Source organism: Monodelphis domestica, chromosome 7 (genome assembly GCF_027887165.1).
Source record: "Monodelphis domestica isolate mMonDom1 chromosome 7, mMonDom1.pri, whole genome shotgun sequence".
In the NCBI taxonomy this organism is placed as follows: domain Eukaryota; kingdom Metazoa; phylum Chordata; class Mammalia; order Didelphimorphia; family Didelphidae; genus Monodelphis; species Monodelphis domestica.
The window spans coordinates 125,661,203-125,677,551 of NC_077233.1; the positions used below are offsets into that span (position 1 = coordinate 125,661,203).

General features: G+C 41.2%; 1 long non-coding RNA gene across 1 annotated transcript; it reads left to right on the forward strand.

The window, feature by feature from the left end:
* The first annotated feature begins 1,490 nt into the window (after window positions 1-1,490).
* On the forward strand, window positions 1,491-15,901 carry LOC103096823 (uncharacterized). The gene is made up of 3 exons (XR_008913521.1): window positions 1,491-1,743; window positions 13,279-13,329; window positions 13,673-15,901. It is a non-coding gene; the product is annotated as an uncharacterized LOC103096823 (long non-coding RNA).
* Window positions 15,902-16,349: the final 448 nt, after the last annotated feature.

Sequence of the window (16,349 nt, forward strand, 5' to 3'; positions counted from 1 at the left end):
TAGCCGGCTCCCAAGGCCCTTTTGTCTGCCCTGAGGTTCCTGCTGATGCCTCGAATTCAGCGCTCTGGGTTAGGGGGGATGGGTCCTGGGACCTTCCTTTTGATACCCCTTAGATCCGAGTGATCTCGGGTTCTGACTTTTGGGGGGGGCCATACCTTTTGATCCAGGTCCAGGAGGAGTGTTCCCAGAGTCTATTCTGTTGTTTGTTTTGAATTTCGGTGCCCTAGGAGCATTCAGTTTGAGATCGGTAAGGAAGGGTTTCTGGAGGGTTTCTGGAACTTTAGCTTTCTCTAAGCTGCCATCTTGACCCACATTTGTCTTTTTTAAAAGATGGTTTTATAATTAATTTTTAATTCAGAGCAACAAATATTAATTGTGTACCTAATCCAAGGTACTGTGCAAGGCAGTAAAGATACAAAGACAAAAATAAAAGTGTCTGACCTCAAAAAGCTTTCATTCCATTGGAGGGATATGATACATGCACAATTAGTAAGTGAATTCAATTCATATCACCCAAGAAATTTATCAGGCACTTACTAAGGGCCGGGAATGTTAGGTATACAAAGGCAAAAACAAAACACTCAACACTCTCAAGAAGCTTGCATTCTATTAGGGGCAGGGGCTGGGGTAGGAAGAACAATGTAAACAGATAAGTAAACTTAATGTACATATAAACACACAGAGACATATTTATCATCAATTTCGTTGTTCCATCAAAATCTGCTTCTATTATAGCTCTATCATGGCACGGAGGACCTGGGCTTTTACAAAGGCCATGCTGATGGAGTCCAAGATGTGGCAACACTGGAGAGCCTGAGTGCAGCTCCAGCTAGGGACCAGTCTGTTTGTCTGTGTCCTGAGGACTAACCTCAAAGAAACTAGAGTATGTTTGCCGTGGGGGTGACTAGGTGGTATAGTGAGTGGATAGAGAACTGGGCCTAGAATCGGGAAGGCTTGAATTCAAATCCAGCCAGACACTTTCAGGATATGGGATCCTAGCTTACTCCCTTAACTTCGGTTTGCCTTAATCTACTGGAGAAGGAAATGGCAAATCACTCGAATATCTTTGTCAAGAAAACCCCAGATGGTTCAGTCATGATTCAGACGACTAAGCAACCAAAAAGTTTGCCACAGGATGGAGAACTGTTTTCTTCTCCTGTAGGAACTGTAGAGCATTTCTTCCTAAGGTCTGAAGGGGCCACAGGCTCCCCTCAATGTGATTCTGTGGCGGGAGCACTCACAGCGATAATATCCTAGATCCTAGTCAGGTCTCATGTGAGCCGGAGGGGGAGGAAAGCGTAGGCTGAGACACATAATCCTTCTTATTCGCTCCCCCTTTACCCCAACATGTGCACCTCGATGAGGTCGATTTTAAAAGATCTCCAAGAATCACAGAAGGGAACACGAGGGAGAGAAGCGCGGAACGCAGCCCGACGCAGGCGCCTGGGGGAAGTTGTGAAAACGGGAAGTTAGCAGGACCCGCGAGATTTACAAGCTGACCGCGCACATTCATTTTCACCTCTGGTTTCTTTAGTACTGGCTGCCAAAGCCAACCCTCCAGTTCCTAGCCTTCTCCCTAAAATGCTATTTTTTAATGGAAGGAGCGCAGCATCTGACTCCAGGCCAAATCTTTTCCCGACACTTACTAGCGTTTTCATGCTGGGCAAATCAATAACTACTCTGAACCCCAGTTTTTTCATCCATCAAATGGCGGTGATACACTGCTTCTAACACAAGGCCGAGGTGAGTGAAGCACTTTGTAAACCTTAAAGCATTGCAGCCAGGTGCCCGGTTTTTATTGCCCAGCTTTGCTTCCTTCTCCCCACCCCTACATTGGAGCCTAAAGCTGTTGCCCTGACTCAGCCCCCAGAGACCTCCTGGGTGTTGTCAAGGGTCCTCAGTGCCCTCTTCACCTTTCCAGAGCCCCAGACCTGCCGGCGTTGTTTTCCCATCGACAAGCTTTTGCAGAGTCAACAACTCTGGACAGCATTGGTCCTGATGTGGAAGCAAGTCACAGTCAGATGACTTAGGAATGTTAGGTTACTCCAAACCGTGAGCAAAAGTAATATTTCCTTTCATCCGGAGCTATTCCCCAAGCAGGCATATTTCTCTTTACAAGTCTTCTATGGGCAAAAAGAAATCAAAGACAACTGACTACACCGGGTACCCTGGGTCTCATAACACTGTGGATGGACGAGTGTAAATTTTGAGAGAATAGAACCAAATACACCCAGTCTTTCTGTCCCTGTCGCTGTTGTTTAGTCTTTTTTCAGTAGTGGACGACCCCTGACTCTCTTTAGGGTTTTCTCGACAAAGATACTGGCATGATCTTCCATTTCCTTCCAGATGAGGAAATTGAGGCAAACGGGGCTAAGTGACTTGTCCAGGATCACACAACTATTAAGTGTCTGAGACCAGATTTGGATTGAGGAAGATAAGTCTTCCTGACTCCTGACCTGCCGTTCTATCACTGTGGCACTTGCACTGCCCCGTTTCCATCTGTGGCATAAGGCTAAATTCTGGGTCTCCAAGAAGAAATTTCAAGCAAGGTAAATAATTCATGGTAAATAAATATATCTCTGGGGGAAAGGTTCCATCACAACCTATGGTCCTGTCAATGTGATGTAGAGGAAAGAGCATCCACTGGAGCTGGAGGACCTGAGTCTGGATCCCCAATCTTGGGCAAGATTGAATTTCACATCTTTGAATTTCATTTTCCTAATCTCTAAAATAAGATGGTTGGACTAGATGATCTATCTCTAAGGTCTCTTTCAGCTCCAAATTCTATAATCTTCTAAGAGAGTTGAAATCATTTTTAATTCCACCCAACTGTTGTCCCACATAAATATCTCTTTTCTGTATTCAACATCTTCTATAACTAGACTTTGCAATTCTATGATCCTTCAAAGTTCACAAAGTGCTTTTAGTGCAAATATTCTGATCTTGGGCCTCATTTTACAGATGAAAAAACTGGATCTCTGAGAACTTAAGGGACTCATCCAGAGCCACACAAATCTGCTCCATTCTTTCCACTTCAAATTTCTGGTCCCACTTACGGTAACATTTTGACTTTGCATGAAACATTGTCTTGGGGGCTATATGGTAAGCAAGACAAATAAATCATAGTCTCTATTCTCAAGGAGCTTAAACGCTAGTAGTCTAAATATGATAGGACACAAATCACTATGCTATCAGTGATATGTGCTAAATTCATCGAAAGTGGTACGAATAGAGGTGAGAATGCCAAAAGACTTCTTGGAGGAGGTAGCAGTTGTCCTATGAAGTAAGTTGACTTGACCATGGACAGACTTCATTTCCCACAGGGCATGGAGCCAAGAGAACTTTGCTTATTTGGCAAAAATCCTCTCAGATGAACTTCCAGTCTATTTATGAGCCCAACATGTGACTGTATTCCATGGGGCCCATTTGATTGAGTTGAGTGTTCTCAGCACAAGAGATTTTTTTCTTCAAGGTTAAAAGGATCTTGAATCTTAGAGAGAGGCTAGCAAAAGGTAGGAGAATTGGAAGTAGAGGGGAAAAACATGGAGAGAAAAGGCTCACTCTCTCCTAGGCTGGGCAGCTCTAAAATTCTAGCATCTAGACCTTCATAATTATGAGATTTTGGAAATAAGCTTTAGTGTTCATTCAGTTTATGAGGAATTTGAGCAATCACTTGGCACTAGCTCTTCATGGCCCCACTTGGGAGTTTCTTAGCAAGTAGCATCATTTCTTTCATAAAACCAGCATTAAAAATCTTCTGATTGGTAATGACCTTTCCCCTCAGAGTTCAGGTAGTTCTTTGGTTTTGTCCTTTGTGATAGATACCGTTATCTTGTAAAAGTGTGTACCAGTCAGAGGGGCCATGGTAGCATCAAGTGAAAGTGGGTAGATAGAATGCTCGTGGAAAGTTAAATTCGGTCTAACAAGTAAATATTAAGTGCTTAATAAGCCCAGGGCACAAATGAGGTTTGGGATTAGAAAGATGAAAACACCTTCTACTGGAAAAGATAGAAACTGTAAGGGACTTTGCTGCCAAGAAGACAAAAGTTCTGGAAAAATTCAGTAGGAAGGATGAACTGAGAGACAGACAAAAATGGATTAGACTTTCCTCTGTCTTCTTTCCTCCTTTTTTCTCTTAAATCTCTTTTTGCTTTCTCCCAACTTTACCTTAGGTATGCCTTTGTTATTCGTTCTTGATGCTTCTCAGGTGTCTCCCAGTTTTATTGGAGCCAGCTGTCTCAGGAGAGCTGATTGTTAAATTTGCTGTGTGAACATTACATCTCATCTATCACAAGCATTACAGATCACAAACACTGACTTAATTTACCATTGTTTTTTGTCTAGACTTGAGAAAATGTTGATACGGATTAGACTTTTAAAGTATGTTATACACATTTTTTTTTCAGTGAGCCATTTGTTAATTATTTACCAGCACACGACTGTTTTCAGAATTAAAAGTTTGCAGGGCCTTACAAAAGGTCTGTATTAAGCTATAGAACTACTAAAGAAAGGGGGACATTTTTCTACCCTTTTAATTGACTGGAGATACTAGGATACAGTTTGGATGTGTATCAAAGAATTGAAGACTAACAAGGCTAGAGAAGACACAGATCATTGATTGCATAGGACCACAGCTTTAGAATTATAAGGGATATCAGTGGTCATCTAGTCCAACTCTCCCCTTTGAAAAATAAGGAACTGAGGCCCAGGGAGCTTAAGTGACTTTCCTAAAATAACACTTTTGATAAAGGATTTGAACTTAGGTAGTCTGGTTTAAGAACCAGAACTCTTTCCAATGTGCGACTTTGCAGATGAAAAACCTGAGTTCTGAAGAGGAGAAGAGACTTAACCAAGGTCAGCCATGTAGTTAATGACGGAGTTGGGTCCAGAATCCAGGTCTTCTACCTGCAAGTCAAGTGATTTTTCCTTTACACCTCCTTAGCTAAGCTCAAATCCTGTAGACTCTTCAATAAAAGTTATTTTAAAAGCCAGTTGCATCCATCCTTGTGCATAGTACATTTGTATTTGCCCCTTCCTTTCCACTTGACTCTTAAGGCTTATAAATTCCTGCTGAGTTTGGCCTAAAGTGAAGAAAGAACATTTTTTCCTATTAATATGTGTGTCTCCTGAGCAAAGAGCTTGAAGTCACCTTCTGCATGGCAGACCTGGGCCAACTTTGACACCTGCATTCCCACTGACCAAGCAAGAACCCGTGTCTGACTCCTTGCTAATGCTCTCATTTTAGTAAAAACCAAGTCATCCATGAGCTACTGCTAAGGCCATTGCTCACACACATACACTCTGCCCTTCCTCTCACACATCCTCTGTTACTCATAGCCTAAAATGGAACAAAAAGATTCAATAACAGAACCTTTGTACCAGATATCTTCAAGAGAAACTTCTGGAGCCTTTTGTACAGCTATAAACCTGTCTCCCTGCTGTCTTTCTTGATGGGCATAATCCTTTGATCATGGGATTGCAAACTGAAAGAGACCTTAGAGATCAGCATCTAATCCAATTTCCCTTTTTTTAAAAATAAAGAAACTGAGGTCCTGAGAGAAAGCTTGGGATCCCACATTTCATTCAAGTTATAAGGCGCCTTGGAGGTTATCAAGTCAATCCCCAAGCACAGAGTGGTTCATTTCCCACCAGTTGTATCCCACTCCCAACTCCTTGCCAAAGTCCATCACCAAAAATTGTCTAATCATGAATATTTAACCAATTTTGGTACCTATACCTGTGAAGATTAAATTTAACTCTCCCCTGATTATGAAAACGAAATTAACTCTCCCCTGGTTGTGAAAATTAGCTCTCCTGCCCATTTTTAGATTTAATCACTAAAAGTGTAAACACCCTACTTAAATTGAGTGGGGAGATCTTCCCATTTTTAGATTTAATCACCAAAGGTGTAAATACCCCATTCACACTTGAGTGGGGGAGGTCTGTGACCCACGTATGCAATGGTGGATGATGAATCAGAATTAAACTGACTGCTCCTGGGTAGTCCTAAAGCAGAGCTTCAACTGTGAGTGGTAGGCATAAAATTAGGGGAAGGAATAGGAAGAGATGCAAAAGAAAGTGACTTTAAAGGGGAGTTACAACTTCCTGAGTGCAGAGTTCTACTTGGAGTTGAACTTCTGTGAGACAAAGTTCTTCATTCTTTGGAGTTGAGACTGGAAAAGAATCTGATGACTGGACCTGAGACCCTGTTCCTGGTGAGGCTGTTCTTAAATCTCTTCCTTTGGACTGACACATGGTGAGTGAAAAAGAGCTGACTCCTTTCTTGGATGTTTTCTGAAGAAATTAGCCTCAGGAGAGACCTACCTCTTGAGAGAGACTTCCCCAGGTCCTTGGTTTTGCTGAGGCCTCTCCACCTAAATTAACTCTCCCTGCCCAGATTGAGCCAGGAGCTGCGAGTAAATTACTTAGTGCTTAGGCTAGATATCTTACCCTATCCTCTCTCTGATTTCCTACTTCATTCTTTCTATATTTTGTAAATAAATTATAACTAAATCTCTTTGTAATAAATTAAATTCCTGGCCACCCTATATTTAAATATAATCCAGTCCAACCTTTTATAAATTAGCCCTTTTCTCCCCTTACATACTTCATCAGGACCCTCAATCATCTCTGCTCTTCTACTTGGAGGCCAGGAAGGTAAAGCAAAAAACTCCTCTCAGGAAAAAGACTTGTACAAAAATATTTATAGCTGTGCTATTTGTGATGGCAAAAAACTGGAAAATGAGGGGCTGCCCTTTTATTTGGGAATGGCTCAACAAATTGGTATCTGCTGGTGATGAAATACTATTGTACTCAAAGGAATAATGAACTAGAAGAATTCCATGTGACGTGGAAAAACCTCCAGGAATTGATGCAGAGTGAAAGGAACAGAACCAGAAGAACATTGTACACAGAGACTGATGCACTGTGGCACAATCGAATATAATGGACTTCTCTACTAACAGCAATGTAATGATCCAGGACAATTCTGAGGGACTTATGAGAAAGAACGCTATCCACATCCAGAGGAAGAACTGTGGGAGCAGAAACACAGAAGAAAAACAACTGCTTGATCACATGTGTCAATGGGGATATAATTGGGGATATAGACTCTAAATGATCACCCTAGTACAATTATCAATAAGGAAATAGGTCTTGATCAATGACACCTGTAAAACCCAGTGGAGTTGCTCATTGGCTATGAGAGAGGGGTGGGAGGAGGGGAGGGAAAGAACATGTATCATGGAACTATGGAAAAATATTCTAAATCAATTAATTAAATAAATAAACTTTTTTTTAAAACCTCCTCTCAAAGACCCTATTTAAAAAAGGCTTAGAAGCAACTCATTTGTTCCTAGCTGCATTGCTTGGTTTCAAGTCTACCATCATCACACCCCCTTCCAACTTTTTAGTTCCTTTTGCATGTTGTCTCCCCACACTGGGACAACTAGGTGGCAAAGTCAATAGAGTTCCAGGTCTGAAATCAGAAGACTCCTTTTCCTGAGATCACATCTGTCTTCTGTTAAGATTAAGATTCTCTGGAGACTGCATCTTCCTTTGTAATTATTAAATCAATGAAAAGAGCAGGTGCAAGAAAGAAAAGGCCTCTCGTCATATATGGCTGCTTGTTCCCTTGCCAGACCTCCACGGGCTTCAGAGCTCTTCCCAAGAGCATCGTCTCCTTTTGAAAATCCAAGCCAAAGAGCCCAATTCCTGTCCCAACCCAAACTTTTCTGAGTCACTCTGATTTGTTAACTCTGATCAGAAGCGGGTCTTCCAGAAACCACATGGAACTTGAGGCAAGTGTCTGAGGGGTGCCAGGGAGCCAGGAGGCCCCCGCCTGCCCACTCCCCACTCCCCTACTCCTGCTCTGTGTCTGCCTTCTCAAGTAGTCTATCAGCATAGAAGCATCCACCTGTGTTCCAAACCCAAAGGGTGGGCTTCAGGGAATGGGCTATGTTCACATATTCCTTTTACAGCCCAAGGCTGATAGAAAGATCTGCAGGAATTGATTCAGAATGAAATAAGCAGAACTGGGAGAACATTGTACACAATAATAGCAATATTGGATGATGATCGTCTGTGAAAACGTGGCTCCTCTCAGCAATGCAATGATCTGGGACAATCCTGAAGGACTCATGACGGGGCATGCTCTCCACCTCCAGAGAAAGAACTGTTGGAGCCGTCTTTCACATCAGTGTATTTGTGGTTTTATTTTGGGGTTTTGGTTACATATCAGTTTGCTCTTACAACAATGACCAATATGGAAATGTGTTTTACATGAGAATAAAAATGTATTTTTTTTAAATCCAAGGCCATGGGACCCTGGGTAAGTCACTTGACCTGATTTGCCTTAGTTTTTCTCATACCAAATGAGCTGAAGAAGGAAATGGCAAATCACTCTAGTCTCTTTGCCAAGAAAACCCCAATTGGGGATCACACAATTAGCCACTGCTAAAAGGACTGAATAATTTTACCTGTTAGATTATAAACTCCTTGAGGGCAAGAATATTTTTTTTGGTTAATTTTATTATTTTACTATTATTATTTGTATCTCCAGATTTTATAACAGTGCCTGGAATATAACAGACACTTAATGTGTACTATATTTTATCATATCCTACTCTACTATATTATGTTGTTCTACTTTGCTGGGCATTGCCTTGTATTCAAACTACAAGTGACCCAGTTCCTAGGCCTGGAGAGTTTAATTGGCTTACTTATAGTCACTCTGGACTGCTAGAGGACTCCATGGATAAAAGCACAGGGCCTAAAGTCAGGAAGAACTGGGTTCAAATATGACCTCAGATACTTACTAGCTACATGACCCTGAGCAAATCACTTAACCCTATTTGCCTCAGTTTCCTCATATGTAAAATAAGCCAGAAAAAGAAATGGCAAACTCCTCCAGTATCATTGCCAGGAAAATCCCAAATTGGGTCACAAAGATCTGAACACAACAGAAACAACAGCAACAGTCACTCTGCCAGAACATTTCAAACATGAGATTCGAACCCAGGTCTTCCCAGTTCCTGAGTCCAAGACTCTATTCACTATACTGTCTGTCAAAGGTGAAGGGACTGTCTGAAAGTCACACCATTGGTTAATTAGCAGTGGCAGAATTTGAAACCACATCCTCTGATTCCAGAACATGCAGCTCTCCCTTTCCACTCTACTGTATCTCTTAAGAAAATAGCTAGAGTCCAATGGCATGATCCTAGTGAAGCAAGCCGTGGTCAAGGAACTTGAACCAGAAGCCTTTCAGGATGGAGCTGGAGCCAGAGGGACCCATTAGCTTGAAAGCTGAAGTGCAGTGAGTTCCCCCGATGCCCAAGCCATAAGTTCCCTTTTAATAGATGGAGAAGCCATTTCGCTGTCATTTGATACTGGACACGCTTAGATCCTGTTAAACATAATAATTAGCCAGCAAATGGGCAGCCGACAACCAGTGTGGGGAAATCACACAAGCTGTCTCTGATGAAGCCTTTGTGCAGCTCATCACCCGCCCGCCCCCTGCTTGCCATCCCCATCTAGGCTCAGGCACACACTTCTTCATTACAATCAGTTTTTTTTTTAAGATAATTGAGCCTCTCTTTGCAGAAAATGATGACTGTACTTATGTATCGCCCTGTAGAAAGGGAAACTGCATGGCTCAGTGAATTCTATCATCATTTCACCCCCTAATGAGAGCGATTGTTTGCAGGCAGATGAAATTAAATTGTAAGCTCTATTGGCTTCAACAACAGGTACCATTTGAGCAAATCCAAAGGGAACCATTGAATTGTCAAAAAGATTTAACTCTTCCTGACATGGTGGTATTAGGGATGGGCCTCTCAGTCTCACCATGTTCATCCCCTCCTAGGGCCAAGCTGGGAGAAATGATCATAGTCCCTGTTGCTCCGTCACTGGAAGGTGGCAAAGAAAGTCCCTGGCCAGGACAGCCACCAAGAAGAACTGGAGTTAGCCTCACATGGAGGTGTTCTACAGGCTAGAATTTGAAAGGGAAAAAAATAAATGACCTTCATCCACTTTGAAGTATCACCCAAACCCAAATGTCACACTGCTGAAGATTTCTGGAAATCTTGGGAAAGACTTAGGGTGGAAGAACTTCAATTCCCATCTTGGCTGTGCCACTTACTACCTCTGAGGAGGTGAGGTATTCATTCCCTCCATCTCTCTCCACTTCAGTTTCTTCTGTTGTAAAATGAAGATGGTATGATTCTCAAGAGGCGAGCTTCAAGCAGAAGCTGGATTGACTTTGGACCACCTCTCGTATCCTTCTAAACTAGTGATGGTGGTAGGAGAAGACAATCTACAAGGGAATGCAATGGTCAGCCTTTGTTAATGTTTATTATTCATCTTATTTTTTATTAATAATAGTAATGTTTTTACAAACGTATATATATATACATATATATATTTACATATATATATATAGTCTCATTTGGTCCTCAAGATCAACTTGTACAGTAGGCAGTACCAGAATTACTACACAGAGGAAACAGAGGCTCAGAGGGGTTAAGTCATTTGCCAATCAGTGGTCATTGGACACCCAGATAGAATTTGAACTCAACTTTCTTTTCAGTCTAAATTCAGGGCTCTTCCCACTAAACCCTGTTGTCATCCCATGATATTTTTCATCTATTTTTGTATTCCTTTACTAGAGAACCCTGAGTTCCCAAAAATTATCTAGCAAAAAGACAATAGTAATTTATATCTTCTAAAGTTGGGAATAAAAGTAGTCTGGATCATAGATTTAGAGCAAGAAGGGAATTTACAGATCATTACTTCAACCACTTAATTTTATTAATGAGGAATTGGGTTCAGAATGATTGAGTGGATATAGACAAAGGATAATCCCAAAGCTGGGATTTGAACCCATGTCCTATGACTCGAAACCTAGTACTCTCAGTATCCAAATTCCCAATACTAAGACATTTCCTGATTTCTAGTCCTGACTTTGCCAGTAAATTTGTTACCTTAGTGAAGCAACCTCTTATTTCTGAGTTTTAGTTTCCTCATCTTGAGAAGGCTATTGTTGGGCAAGATGATGTCCAAGGTCTTTCTATCTCACATAGTGAACAAGCCTTTCCTTCTTTCTCTAAGTCAAGAGCCTTCCCAAAATGGGATGGCCTAGATCTATAGGTAGCAGGTATCTTCAGGCTCTGTTTAAAAGTAATGATACAGGGCAGATTTTGTTGCTCAGGGCTGGGTTGACTCCATGCCCTTTGAAGTCTCTTCTTCTAGAGCAGCTATGATTCTGTTGCTGCTCTTAGCTTAAAACCACATTGCCTCCAGATGCAGAACTAGAGAATGTTCTTCAAGGCTCCCTTTCTGGGTGGGAGAAAAGTACATCCCTTTGAAAGTTTTGTTCTGTGGTATAAAATAAAGCCCATGCTTAAAGGTGTGGTGAAGTTGTATTCCAATGCTTGTAAGCTACTTTCTATAAACTCCAGGGGAAAGAAAGGATTATACTTTTTTTAAACCCTTACCAAATTGGTTCCAAGGCAGAAGGGTGGTAAGGGCCAGGAGATGGGGATTTAAGTGACTTGGCCAGGGTCACACAGCTACAAAGTGTCTGCTTCTAGATTTGAACTCAGGACCTCCTGTCTCTAGGCCTGGCTCTTAATCTACTGAGTCACCTAGCCACTACCTAAAAATTATACATTGACTATATGATTCCAGAGAATTGGGGTGCTCAGGGAGGAGTAATATCTTTGGTATGGAGGGCTTGTCGTGCCCTCCTAGGGCAGCTCTCCAGCCTCTGACCCTCACCTGACACCCAGCTCTCACTTGTGGCTCCCAGTAGCTGCTAGCATGTGGCAGCAGCCACACCCTGGGCAATGGCTTCAACAGGCCAGCCAAACCTTGTGAGGGTAGCCATTGGTTCGTCTTCGACCCCTGGTGAACTAGGGCTTTGCTCACCCAGCATGTGAAGACTGTTTCAACATAACAGGTAGAAGAAACCAACAAGAAGGTTCAACGGCTGAGATGGCGATACAGCAAGGCACTGTGGAGTGCTTAGGGCCTGTTGGAGCACAAAAGACAACACGGCCATCCAATGCAGCTGAGGAAGTCTCCAGGTGTAACGACTTTTCGTGCCAATGGACCCAGGCTTCCAACACTGAGAGAGTGGGACTGTCTCTGTGCATTGACTTTTCCACTTAAATCTTCATGCACAAGTGTCTTTGTGCACAAAAATGCACAAAGACAATCATCATCCTCGGTTATGGAGAGACTACTACTACTACCTGTGGAAGAGTCACTCACATCAAGGCTCTTGCCACAGAAGCTGGGAAACTCTCCAAATGTGGTCTCCATTGGAAATGATACTTCAAAGCTATAGAAAATAAAGGAGGGAGGAATATTATGGGAGGAAAATATATTTTCCCCTCAGGGCCACCAGGGAACTTAGTCCAAGGACCAGGGGCATGGAGATAAGAGATACTGGAATGAAGACTGTGTGGGAAAGTGGTATGGTGCATAGAGTGCTGAACAAGACCAGAGTTTAACTCTAGCCTCAGTCACTTACTAATTGTTGTGACCCTGGGCAGGTTACTTAATATTTATCTGCCTCAGTTTCCTTATGGTGATAATACTATCTCCTACTTCCTAGGATTGTTGTGAGGATTAAATAAGATATTATTTGCAAAGTACTTTGTAAATTTTAAAGCACTATATAAATGCTAGATATTGTTATTATTATATAATTTTTTGTAAGTTGATTGAGGAAGGTTTTTTTGCATTTGTCATTTCACTAATTAAATAATAAATTCCTTAAGATTAGATCTGGGTCTTATATAGACACTCAGTAATCATTTGCACAACTTGCACAGAAACTTAATAAATATTCTTTGAATCAAGTTATTGAATTGGACATTTAATATTTTTAGTAAAAATTGAACATATTGGAACTTTTTTGTTACTGTTGGCTGCTTGCCACCATCAATAGCAAAACCCAGAGGAATAACTGAGATGAGGTAACTGGTGTTCTTCCTCAGGGTGACAAATTTAGAGAGAGGTGACAGTACTTTTAATTCTTCAATAGTATAAAAACAACAGAATTTAGCACCTAGTTAGCAAGAAAAAATAATTTAAAATTTGAAGTTACCTCTTTTTGTGGTAGCAAAGAATCAGAAACAAAGGACAAGCCTGTCATTTGTAGACTTACTAAACAAAATGTGGTATATGATGTACTAGCAGGGGATCAGGAACAAAAGTTTGACAGGTAACTAAGAGAGAAGGAACAGATAAAGAGAAACACCATTTCTCTCCCAGGCAGAACTGTCCCAGAGAAAATGGAGTTGGATCTCTGACCAGAGCTGAAAGGTAAGAGAAAATCCCCTTCAATCTCTGTTATTATTCTCTTCTTTGGCTGATTGTTATCTATGATCCCCTTAGTACATTGACGAAGATGTCCAGTTTCTCAGTAAGTTAGCAGATCTATTTATTAGGGGACAAGTTTGGTAGGGTAGGTTATGAAAGAGGGAACAGGAAGTCCCTAATCTATTTTTCCACCTAAAGTTTCTCCAGGGGTTGAAGCTCAGGTCTAGGGACTAAGTCCCATAAGACCTTAGGATCTTTGTGTAGTCAAGATGATGTATTTTCTTAAGACAGAGATATAGCTTTTAAAGGAAATCTTCTAATGGATGGGCTCTTGCTTTCCCCACAGGGAAAAAGTCTATCCAACAACTATAAAGACAGATGATTAGTCTGGATCTCTTCAGTTCAACGAGGGATTTGTATCCAGATAAACTCAGTGAGATTTGCTACTTTCCTCCACAGTTTGGAAGGGGGAAAAAAAGGTGTATCCCCAACTGTTCACCTGCTTTTCTTAGTTGGAGATTCCATTCCCATCCCCCATTGGCAGCCAAAGTTCTATCTCCTTTTAGCCTGAGAAAACACTGCAAAATCCAGACCTTGTATTTCCTTCAGTATCTCTCTCTCTTCCACAATGAATAGAGTGGAATAGTACTGTGTTGTAAGGTGCAATGAATATGAAGAATTCAGAGAAGCATAGGAAAACAAATGATAAAAAACAAAACAGAAAATAATTTAATGAAATAGAACTAGGGAAATGATATACACTATGACTACAATACAAATGAAAAGGGCAACTATATTTTTAAAAAGAAACTTTTTAATATTGTATAATTATGATGACTTGACCCCAAAAACTTGACCCCAGAGAAGGGTTAAAAAAATATACTTCCCTTCATCCTTTGTGGAGCTAAAGGGACAACAGATTTATTACAAATACTGTCACACACATATGTTTCTTGGTTTTGTTGAACTAGTTTTTCCTACTTCTTTAAGACATTTGTTAGAAGTGTTAAATTGCCAGGGGGAGGGATTATACACAGAACTGAAGATGATGTAAAAACAAAAGAGATCAACAAAAATTTTAATGAGCTGAAAACTACCAGATGGTAGCTGCCCCATCCTACCTGGAGCCACTAATGGCCTTCCCAGAAACCAGACTATAATGTAAAGACCAAGAAGCTGTTGTTCAGTCATGTCTGGCTTTTCATGACCCCATTTGGGGTTTTCTTGTCAAAGGTACTGGAGTGGTTTGCCATTTCCTTCTCCAGTTCATTTTATAGATGAGGAAACAGAGGCACACAGGTTTAAGTGACTTGCCCAGGGTCACATATCCAATCAGTATCTGAGGCCATATTTAAACTCTGGGAAATGAGTCTTACTGACCCTAAGCCCAGCATTTTATTCGATGTGCTACCTAATAGCCCCAAAAGTAAAAGGGCTGCTGTTTCTGCCTAGAAGGGCCCCTGAGAACTTAGTGAATTGGCTTGTTCTTGGAATTTCTGTTTTTCAAGACCAATCTGGACAGATAGAAATATGAGAAGTTGGAATCTAAGTTTTGCTTCCTGCCCAGTCATTTGAGAGCATGAAACTTCAGACTTAAATTCTACATAGGAAATTCATCTGCCTCGTCAAAATACATTAAGAAATGTCCCAGTGTTTCTTTCGATGATGCCTTTCCCCTTGAATGACCACACTCCTTGTCAGAGTGACTGTTGGTCTTTACTATCTTACATTCTCTTTTTTTAGGCTATGATTTGATACTTCTCTAGTGTGAATAACAGTCCAATACTTTAGTATTCTATAACTTCAGAAGTCCCTTTTTGAGATTAAATATATGCAAATGATCGTGCCCATTATAGGTCTGCTAAAATTCTCTAATTTCAACTTGAAAGAGGAGAGATCTTGAGACAGCATGACATTATTTGATCCCAAAGAAATAATCAAACTAACTTGGTATCACTTGGGTAGCAATTTATCTCCTCTGCCTGGAGCAGAAAGAAATTTCTTCATGGCAATAATGGATTTATGTCATTTCTTCCAAATCTGCTTCTTCCCATTGAAGGACGATATTCAAAATGTGAAGTCTTTTTAGTCAGGAGTAGCTCCAGGCATGGAACAGTTCAGAGACTTTTCACAGTTGAAGATTCCAACGTTCTCCCCCTGCTGACTTCGGTGACAAGGTTACAAGCAATAGACAGCTCCCTCCAACTGCTAGGTCTCATTCATTTCCTGAGTACACAGAAGATACAGAAACACAGGAAAATGATGGCCCATGTTTGCAGAGATTCCTTGGTGCTCTGAGATCGTAATGAAGTCATAGAGCAACAAGTTCTATTCAGCATCAAAGCATTTTTCAGACTCTCCCCATTCCTATACACATACACCAACACAGGGGAAATTTGCATGGGCTTACATGGGTACCTACCAAGTGCCCATCTTCCTGGGTCCCTGCTGCTTCTCCCAGGCACCCAGGAATCACAAAGACAGGAGAGGCACTGTGCAGGAAAGTGGGCTGTGGGGTACCTGGTGGGATAATGCCGATTTTATTCTGCTAAGGAGGAAAATGTGTTAATAAACGCCTGTGACATTTAATGATGTGGCTTTCATTTTGAACACACCATTGCCCTGATATTGAATCCATTCATTCCAGTAATAGACACTGGGGCCGAGGAACTCACTCTTTGTGTGGGTGGGTGAATGAGCAAATAAATAAATAAATATTGGAGTGACTGAAAGAGGGGAAACTGCATGTGTTAGCATCTTATGAGCTTTGTTCTCATGCGGAGCTTTTCTTTTCCATTCATCTTTCAGGAAATCTAATTTTACTCTTGTGGGCTTGTCTGCCAGTTTTCAAAATTTCTGATCATATACCATATTACTCTTTGTCAGATCGGTTATTCAAACGCAAACATTAAACTCTTATACCTGTTACTGATGTTTTCAATCAAGCTCCAGACAGTTTGGTTCAAGCCTTTTCAAAGGACAATTATTTTCCCCTTCCTTTTTGCTCTCCATCTGGGGCCAGA